At 39.7% G+C, this 9,518-nt stretch overlaps 1 pseudogene across 1 annotated transcript; it reads right to left on the reverse strand.

Annotated features, from left to right (window-relative positions):
- Positions 1-2,826: 2,826 nt before the first annotated feature.
- Positions 2,827-4,273, reverse strand: LOC311211484 (lysosomal protective protein-like; annotated as a pseudogene). The gene has a single exon. The product of its transcript is annotated as a lysosomal protective protein-like (transcript).
- Between the last annotated feature and the right edge of the window lie 5,245 nt (positions 4,274-9,518).

Here is a 9,518-nt window from a genome sequence, read left to right on the forward strand (position 1 = left end):
TTTGGCTTGTGGTAGTAACAGAGGAGATGAAAATGGAGGTCAGCTCAGAACATTGTTTCATGCTACCTTATTTATATCCTATCTGTTTGCAATATATAGCTTGGTGAAATTCAGCTAACCTCCATCTGCTTATCTTAAAAAGAGAAGTTCCAAAAATATCAACGAGTATGAGATATACAAATCATCATTACTGTTATACATCTGGCAATCCTAAAAATGGAAACATTAAAAAAAGTGCACAGAAATCATTTACAGCTTAATAGAAGTAGGTGTAGGGGAAAAGTTCAAAAGTTCTTAATAAATGAGATCTAAAGGCTTTTTTTTTTTTTTTTTTTTTTTCAGACTGAAGGGGTTCATAGGAAGTTTAAATAGGTGCCCCTTGATACATGTGTAAACAATCATAGAGGAAGGATTCACAGCTTCCCATAACATAGAAAGGACCTTCATAAACATGTGAGTTAAAATAGATACTGTAATATTGGTTAACATAATAGAGTAGTAAAACTGTTTAAAAATAAACAGTAGCAGACAACCAGGAGCAGTCAACATTTCACAAGTGATGGAAAAAATAAAAGTTTGTCTGCAAATCTCTGCAGATCACACAACAGCCTCCAGAGCTGTCACCCCTTCCATTCATCCTGGCATCACAGCCTTTTCAGTTTTTCATATTAATTTTTATATTCTCATTAAATATTTCTTCCTTAGTGTTATAGTCTCATATATAAATACAGACTTTTATTAGTATTTTCTGATTCCATTAAACATGGGATATTTTCTGCTCTTTAATCTTGTCAGACATAGACATTTAGAAGTCAAGTAAGTGGCAGAAAATGGTTGGAGCCAAATTTTGGCCATGGGTGTAGCAATGACTTCTGGAATAAAGAATGAGATTCCAAAGCATTAGTAGTGCACCTGGAAGAAAACATCTATATCCCTCTCTGCACCCCTCCACACCCTTTAGAGAGGCAAGCACAACAGTGAAATTATGTAAGGAGTAAATCCATCATTCCTCATGAACCACTCTGGAAACAATACTAATTCAGTTGAATGAGGCAGAAAAGTCCTGGGAGGTAACTGAGCTAAGGTAGCTGTATGAAAATTTGAGCATGAAATACAGTGGCATAAAGAACTGCAAAGAGTAATTACTGGAAGGGGAACTCAATTAGCTGGAACAAACAACTGATTGTGCAATTAAGGAAAACCCTGTAAATCATTACAAACCTCTTGTCATACATCTTTTCTCCACAGTTCTGCTGTAGTGGCCCTGCTCTATCAGCTAAAGAGTTAGGGCTAAGCTGCAATCATGTTTTCATTGCTGTATTATGAACCACTAATGATGATGGCTTGTATACTTTTCCTAATTACCTTGAACAATACACTTCTCTATCCCTCCATTTTACAAAGGTTTTGTTGTGTGAGAAAGTGCAGGAAATCATGCAGAATAATACTTCTGTCCATATGCTGCATTCAGGTTTACATGTTTGCATTTGTACCTTTCATACAAAAGACCAGTTAGAGGAAGAGAAGCACAAAGTTCCTTTTTTATCAGATCATCTAACTAGAACGTGGCAAATGGTTATATTTTGAGTTTCAAATCCACTCAGACATCATTGGGTAGAAAACCAGATATGCACATCATTGATTACAAGGTTTGTTTCTATTTAGAAGCGATAGGAAAGAACAAAAAAATCTCCTTTCAGTGTTATTCAAAAAGAAAATAATAGAGAAAAAAGAGATCAGTAGAACAAAGCAGAGTAGTGAGAATGTGTAAGAAGAAGAGAACATACAAACTAAGTTGGCAGGACTGTCTAGAGATAAGATTGCTTGAAACTTTACCTTTATGAGTTTGCTTGCAATTGTTTTGCTAACCCTTTGTGATGAAATTTTTGTGCTGGGCTGTTCCTCTGGCTGAGGATATTGTTTTTGTTTGTTTTTTTTTTAGTCTCTAAAATTTCAGCAAAACTGATTACACTGTTTATGAGACTTAGGTAAGAGAGGGAAATAAAGTGTTTGTACTGCATTTTTTTCATAGCCTTTCAAAGTACCTGAAAAGAAGTGTTCATTTAAAATAAAATCCTGCCATTGTTCCTCTGTGCATTTCATTTCCCTCCCCCCCCCCCCCCCTTTTTTTTTTCCTTTCCATTGTTATACTTCATGAGAACTTGGTGGTGTTAGGTTGTTTTTTTTTTGTTTTGTTTTGTTTTGTTTTGTTTTGTTTTGTTTTGTTTTGTTTTGTTTTTCCTTCCAGCCTTTATATACCAAGAGAGCTTTATTACAAAGGCAGCACCTATCTACTCAGGAACAGAACACCCTCGTTGAGGTTGGGCCATCACTGTGATCTGGAAAAAGAAATCCTTTTTCCCAACTTCCTTTCTGCCATATTGAGACGGCAGAAAGGAGCAACTTATTGAGCAACTAAAAGTGCAACCACTGATATGTCCTCAAGCACTGATTGGTACTAGTGAGAAATGCCATAGTGATTGTGCTGAAGAAATGCAATTATTTTCACCCACTGAAAAGTAGAGACAGCTGCTTCTCACACTGCCCCTTGCTAAATCATTGTAAACCATGCTGGCAGAAATCTCTAAGGGATATTTGCTTTCAGTGGCACATTGGTCCTTGGCCCGGGTTTAGAGAACTTGCTAATGAGGCTGATGGCTAGTGACAATTCTGGTGACAGTGCTTATGGTAGAAACATCTGTCTGGGTTCTCTGAACTGGATGCAGACCCACCAAGTGGACTGCACAAATGGCTTTGTATTTCAGAGACTGCAGGATCATTTATCTTCATTAATCCACTGTTCCTAAAACTAATAATTAATGGCAACTAGTCTGGAAATGGCTGTGCAGGAAAGGAAGTACTGAAGGAATAAACAGTTTTTGTACAGAGAGCATTTTTCATCATTTCTATCCAGTATTCATTCTTAGTGAAATGGTTGAACATGGTGAAGGCAGCGAGGAGCTGGTCGGTGGGCACCATGTGGCTGGCTCCCTTGATGGTGAGAAAGGTAATGTTGGTGAATTCTTTCACAAAGCCCCCAGTCTGGTTCTCGCCTCCTTCGGTGTAGAGCCAGGGCCAGCAAGACACCTGCACCTTCTGGCACAGGGAGTCCACAAACCACTCATCCCCAAGGAAGTTGCAGACCATGTCGACATCCCCATTGCACACCAGGATCCAGTATTTCATGGCTCCGAGCAGCTTCAGGTACTGGTCATTCATCTGCATGTACAGGCACTTGTAGCTGCAGTTCACCTTGAAGCTGCACTCCTGCCACTCCAGGGCATCAGGGAACATGTGAAAACCCTTCCTCACCTCCAGGGAATTGAAATACATGGTAGGGACTGTGGAGTTGGTGCACGGCAGGTCCATCCAGACCTTCTTCCAGGCTACAGGCATCCAGAATAGGTTCTGTGTCCAAAAGAACCCCATTGGCATATGGATGAAGGAGTTTCCCATGTTGTGTGTGATGAGATAGTCACCCTCACACCTCATGCTTCCAGGGACACTGCCAGCACATGGGGCATAGAGATTGTAGATGTTGAGGCCAGATTCCTCTACAATCTGAATCATCTCCTCCATCTTGAGTGTGCCATTAAGGTTGGGGTTGTCATGGAAGTTCCACTTCCCCTGGGAGAAGGTCTATAAGTCCTTCCACAGCTGGGCCCCCAGCAGGCCGTGGTAATAGGCAAAGTAAATTAGTGAGTTGTTGTTGATCTCCTAGGAGGAGAGGCTGTTTCCCACAGTGATTCAGGTTGAGTCTGGCGTGCTGCATCACCCACTTTGCCAGTGTGGGGATATAAACTCCCCCATAGCTCTCCCCTGTGAGGAAGAAGTCATTCTTGGAGTATTCAGGGAAGAGCTGAAGGACTCCTTCAGCAACAAGTAGTTGTTGTGAGCAACCTCTGTGTCATCCGTGGCATACTTCTTGTCCTCGGAGTACAAGAAGCCAAGGCCAGTGGGGGACTCCAGGTTGAGCGTGCTGGCAATCTTGTTCCAGGTGCAGCCATTGTACTTCAGGCCGACCACATCAGGCTGGACCAGGAAGGGGCGGGCCATGCTTCTTCAGGAAGCCCTCCATGGGGCTGCAGCCAGGGCCGCTGTTCAGCTATAGTACCAGGGGGTTGCTCTGGGGGTTGCTCTGTGCCTCCACAAACCAGCAGTGCAGGCACAGTGCCACCACTCTGCAGTGGCACAAGGCTGGCAGGACGCTCATTTCATGGCTGGATGGTGTGGCCTGGCCCAGCGTCAACAGCACACCCACAGCAGCGTTCATTTTTGTTCATACAAGTTCATACTTGTTCATTTTTACTGGGAGCTCCCTGTGTCCACTACCACTAATTATGTTACAATACTTCATAGCCCTTTTGTACAAGTAACTTGTTTCTAAGCAAAGGAAAGCCTCTGAGCCTCTGGCATCTTTTTTTATAGTGGCACAAAAATGGCCTCTTCTCATGGGTGAGAAGTTTTAACCTGAAAGTAAGGAGATCCCCATATCAGCAAAACAGCAAGGTATTGGACAATCTCCCAGCTGGACTAGTGAAGAGAAAGACCTGCTCATTTAGAATAATTTTGACAGGTTTATAATGAGCTTGTACAAGGAGGCAACTTTAGGTCACAGAAGACTGGACTTGAGCCAAAAGCATTCTTCTAGACCTCAGTCTTAAACGTGGTAAAGGCTGTTTTCGTGACATTTAGGGAGATGCGAATACTTTGTTTTTAAGATAAGCAGCACCTAGAACTTACTGAGAAAAAGTATAAGTATGTAATAGCAGAAGAAGCACAAATAAAAATTGTAGAAGCAAAGAAAAGACATTTTCGGTCATTCAGAGGCCTCTGTTTTCTATGTTTCTGAGGGTAACATGTTGATCAATGATTTAGAGGCCATCAGTGGTCTGCAAAATGCTAAATGGCTTGCAGCTGTTCAATGAATCTGTGACACCTTCTTATAGCTAAAAATTAGCAGTATGTATTGCATAGCAGACTATGAGAAATGTAGAGGGTTGTCAAGGGTCTGTGGTCCCAATGGCTCATAACTCAATTAAACTACTTTCATGAATATGATCATTTTAATTTTATACTTAGGATGAACAATGGGATATGTAAAGGACACACAGGAACAAGTGGCAAAATTAAAATAAAATAAAATAAAATAAAATAAAATAAAATAAAATAAAATAAAATAAAATAAAATAAAATAAAATAAAATAAAATAAAATAAACAACAACAACAAACAGATTCTCCAGACTGCAGTTTTTGGTAATGTATGGGAAGGCATGGCAGACACAGCTGCCACATTTTTGGAGGATAGACTTGCCTAGGTATCCTCCATGGGCCATTCTGTTGATCACCATTTTTTAATTTTACTGTTTAGAAGCAGTTACAAGGAGTTTCAGGGTGGTGTGGACAGAGAAGGAAACAGATTTCTTTGCTGGATAAGTTCAGACATTCACTGTACATGCATGATGCTTGAACATCATGCTTGAACATTGAAGGTATGTGCATGGTGGTTCCCTTCCCCAGGAGGTGGTCACTCTGCAGTGCCAGAGCTATGTATGATCACCCTCAGCTGTGCTCATCTCAAGCTCCTGCCACTTGGGAACATTCCCCACTGCAGGGAGAGGGAAGCTGGATTATTGCCTCCTAAGGTGAGCATAGTCACTAGTTTTGCAACACTACATGGATAAAGCTGATGGGCAGCTCTGGTATGATCATCCTCACATCTTCATGCACAGTAAGTGCAACTAGTGGGATTCACTTTGGTCATTTGATACCTGATATGTAGAAAACAGCAAAAGTATTCAAAACTGCCACCTCCCATATCAAAGAAATGGTGTCCAATTTTCAGCCATCTGAACCTCCATGATGTAAAGCCATTAGAAGACCTTAGGGCACAGATTAGTTTTATTATGTATGTGTTAACTACCAGTCATTGTGAAGATCCAATTAAAGCCCCCGGGCACAACCACAGCACTAATAATTGTTTTGCTTTACTGCAAGGTTGCATTTAATTTCCAGATGAAGGTCTGGCACAGATCTGCTAAATTCAGTCTGTTACTGATTTGCTGGTGAGCACTAAACATCAGAATCTGGTCATTGGTCCTCTGCTTCTTACGAGCAAAATGCTGAAATAGTAAGAAGCAGGAAACCTGCGTGAATGCTTTCTGTTCCAGGAGGCTATGAAACAGATGGCATGGTTATAGCATCATTTTCCTCTGCAATAAAGGTTTTGCTTTAATTCTGTAAGTACAGCTCATCTATCTCATACAAGGGGATCCTGGAGGCTTTGTCAGTTTTCTGTGTCTGTTTAGGGACAAGACAGAAAAGTTGTTTTCTTGCCATGGAAAATAAATGTGCTGCTGAACAGCAAAACAAGAAAGAAAAAAAAAAAAAAGAGACATATTATAACCAAGGAAACAATGATTTTTCATGCAGGAGAGGAAGCAAAGCATAAAACAGGTTGTATGGTGAAGCAGGGCAGGCAGAGCCCCATCTTGTGGCAGAAAGTCTGATTCATGTTCCTCTGGCTGTGTATGAGTCACCATGTCCCAGTGACAATGTTCTGGGACACTGCTCTGTGCAGCTGGCCTTTAAATATTTAAATGTACTGGATTACAAGAAAGATGTCTGCTCTTTGCCAAGCAGCTGCTTATAAACGGCTTTCTAAATTGCAAGTCTAGACTGCACTAGCATAATCCAGAAGAGAAGAGGAGGAATTGTGTAATTAACTTTTTCCCTTTATCACACACAAAAAAGAAACCCTTTGTGCTAGCAATGCAGGGGTAGTTCCAAGTTTAGAAAGGAACTAAAGTGACTCTGAGACTTTTGGTGTTTGTGCAATCCACGAGTATGCTGTAGTCTGGAGGAGGAATCCAGCTCTGTGCTGGCTGCTGGTAGCTTTCTTGCTGAGGAGAATTTCACCAGTTCTTCCTTGCATCCACTCTGGATGTCAAAGTAACCGTTTCTCCAGGTAATTTCATATTTCCAAACAGTCACCCTACTCAGCTGACTGCAGGTAGAGAGAAGACCATCAGTCAGTGAACAGGAATTGTTATTTCAGGATCTTCATGGTCCCAGAGCTGTAGAAAGCTCTTTTTTTTTTTTTTTTTTTTTTTTTTTCTGTGCCCAGGGCACCTCTGTGAGGATTTTTCAATGTAAATACATCCCGAGCCATCTCCTCCTCATGTTGAGGAGGACAGGAGCACAGGAGCAGAGAACCTGTAACTAAGAGAGTATCTGTCATATCTGTGGAACTGTGCAAAAGAGATTAGAGATATTCACCTTTTTTTTTTTTTTTTTCCTTTTTTTTTTCCTAACAAAGATCCAGCTCTTTAAGAGGTTTTGGCACATTGCATCATTCAAACAGGAGATGAACCCTGAAATTAGAATTAGGTTCCTAAATCAAGTTCTGAAGTTTAGTGACTGGGGACTTCCCAAACATAAAGATGGATTTGTCTGAGTATAGCATATCTGTGAAAAAGTCTGCTTTGGGTGTCCAGAAAAGACTGGAAATCACTACAAAGGTCTCTCTTGAGCCTTCTATTGCTTTCTCATCTCAGTTAATGAGCATTTATACATGGAGAACACATCCTTTCATGTGATTTTGTTATTTTTGCATCTAACTATGAAGTAAAATGAATACAGAAAAGTTGCAGACTTTTTTCTGTGTACTCACAAGGTTACTTGAAAGTGGGCACTTTCATTATGAAATTGGACCCAAACTTATAGATTTTCTGAGTTCATCTGGGTGTCCTTTCTTGAGAAGAACTTCTGTGAAAACAGAGCAATGAAATATGTTGCCAATTTATATTTCTAGCTGATATGTGATTCTGTGGTGGCTCAATTCTGCTTTGCTATCAGAGCGTATAGCAAAAGGCTAATTTGAAAGCTTCACCTTCCATGAAGACCTTCACTCACTGTGACTATGGCCGTAGGTTGCTGCTTACAGCCTCTGCCATGTGGCTTCTTCATGTTCTTACATGTTCTCTTTAAGCTGGCATCACTGAGTTGAATGGCAATTTATTGGTGAATTGGTAAATGGGATTATGGACCTGCCATGGAAAAAAGTATAATACTCTTATATTAGGACTTCTATTCTTAATAAAATAGTCTCAAATACTTTATGCAGAAATGTTCTGTGATGAAGACAGTAGCCATTGTACCCTATACACATCAGATGGGTATGTATCAACCCTATTACTATTTTTTTTTTCTTCTTAGATGTCTCTAAAGGATGTCAGGTTCAGCTATACTACATACGTTACAAGCAAGACTTGAGGTAAAGCATCTGGCCTAAGGAACTTCAGTGAGTGCAAGAGCAAATAAAAACAAGATGAAATTCATGAGCAGAACAAGGGAAAGAATCCAGATATTTTAGCTAGTAGTGTTATGCTTCATACACTGAGCCACACTCACTTTGCTTTCCTCTGAACTATTCTTTTTCTGCCCTATTGATTTTTTTGTTTTCCCCCATCTGCAAAAGATGGTGGACCCATAAAAGAAATTACTAGAAAAAAAAAAAAAAAAAAAAAGTCAAAAGGAAAAGGCTGTAATTTATGATGGAACAAGTTGATAAAAATACTGTAAGGCATACACTGGAAGACCATGCAGCACTGCAGAATCTTTTGATTTACAGCATGATTGCTACAGTGGAGAGAGGTAGGGTTTGAGCACGCCAGAACTTTATTTACTACACAAAGTATGCTGGCACCTTTTCTTTGATTCTAGAGAAGTGTGAACATCTGTCCTAGTAACTTCAGGGTACACAGATGTGGCTTCACTGCTGGAAAATACAAGCACATTGTCAACAGGGAGAGCAGACAATGGACGTTTCCTTGCTTGTGGAAGAATATGGCAATGTTTTTATTTTTGTTCAGTATTTTTCAGTTTTCTATTTCCTATTAACAGACTCTTAAAAAATGCTTCACAAAGGATTATTTTCAAAAGGTCAGAAAGTGGTATTAGTCAAGGTTCTTTTACTGAGCATCCTTTGAAGACTATTTTTCTACCGTAAACAAAAATTTTAGAGATCCCTAATTGGCAATTAAATAGCTCTTGTGGACATCACTATTTTATTTTATTTTTATTTTATTTTTAAAAGACATTTTGTACAAAAACATGATATGGGCAAAAAGTTGCAACTTGTTTTTGCTGATGCTTTGGATAAATTTGTTCTCAGTGTATTTCAAATATGTTATTTGCAAATCTCTTTACCCAGTACTCCATTCTGACTGCAGCTAAGTAATATTCTTTACTGAATAAATTCATTATATTTCTCCCCAGCTATTCATCATATATGTTGAGTTCTGATATTCAGTTTTTGGTTTGTATTTTGTTCCGTTGTGCAATGAATTTACTTAAGAGTTTTAGTCAAGCAAAGGTCTTGCAATTTATGGGGACCAAGTCTTTCACTGGAGGAACATATTAGACCACTGTAAACTCTGATCGCCAAGGCAGAGCTGGGAATAATCTCCAATGGATGTGCATAACCAAATCTAAAAAATGATAGGTTTCACTTTTT

Source organism: Netta rufina, assembly GCF_964035555.1.
Source record: "Netta rufina genome assembly, chromosome: 7".
Taxonomy (NCBI): domain Eukaryota; kingdom Metazoa; phylum Chordata; class Aves; order Anseriformes; family Anatidae; genus Netta; species Netta rufina.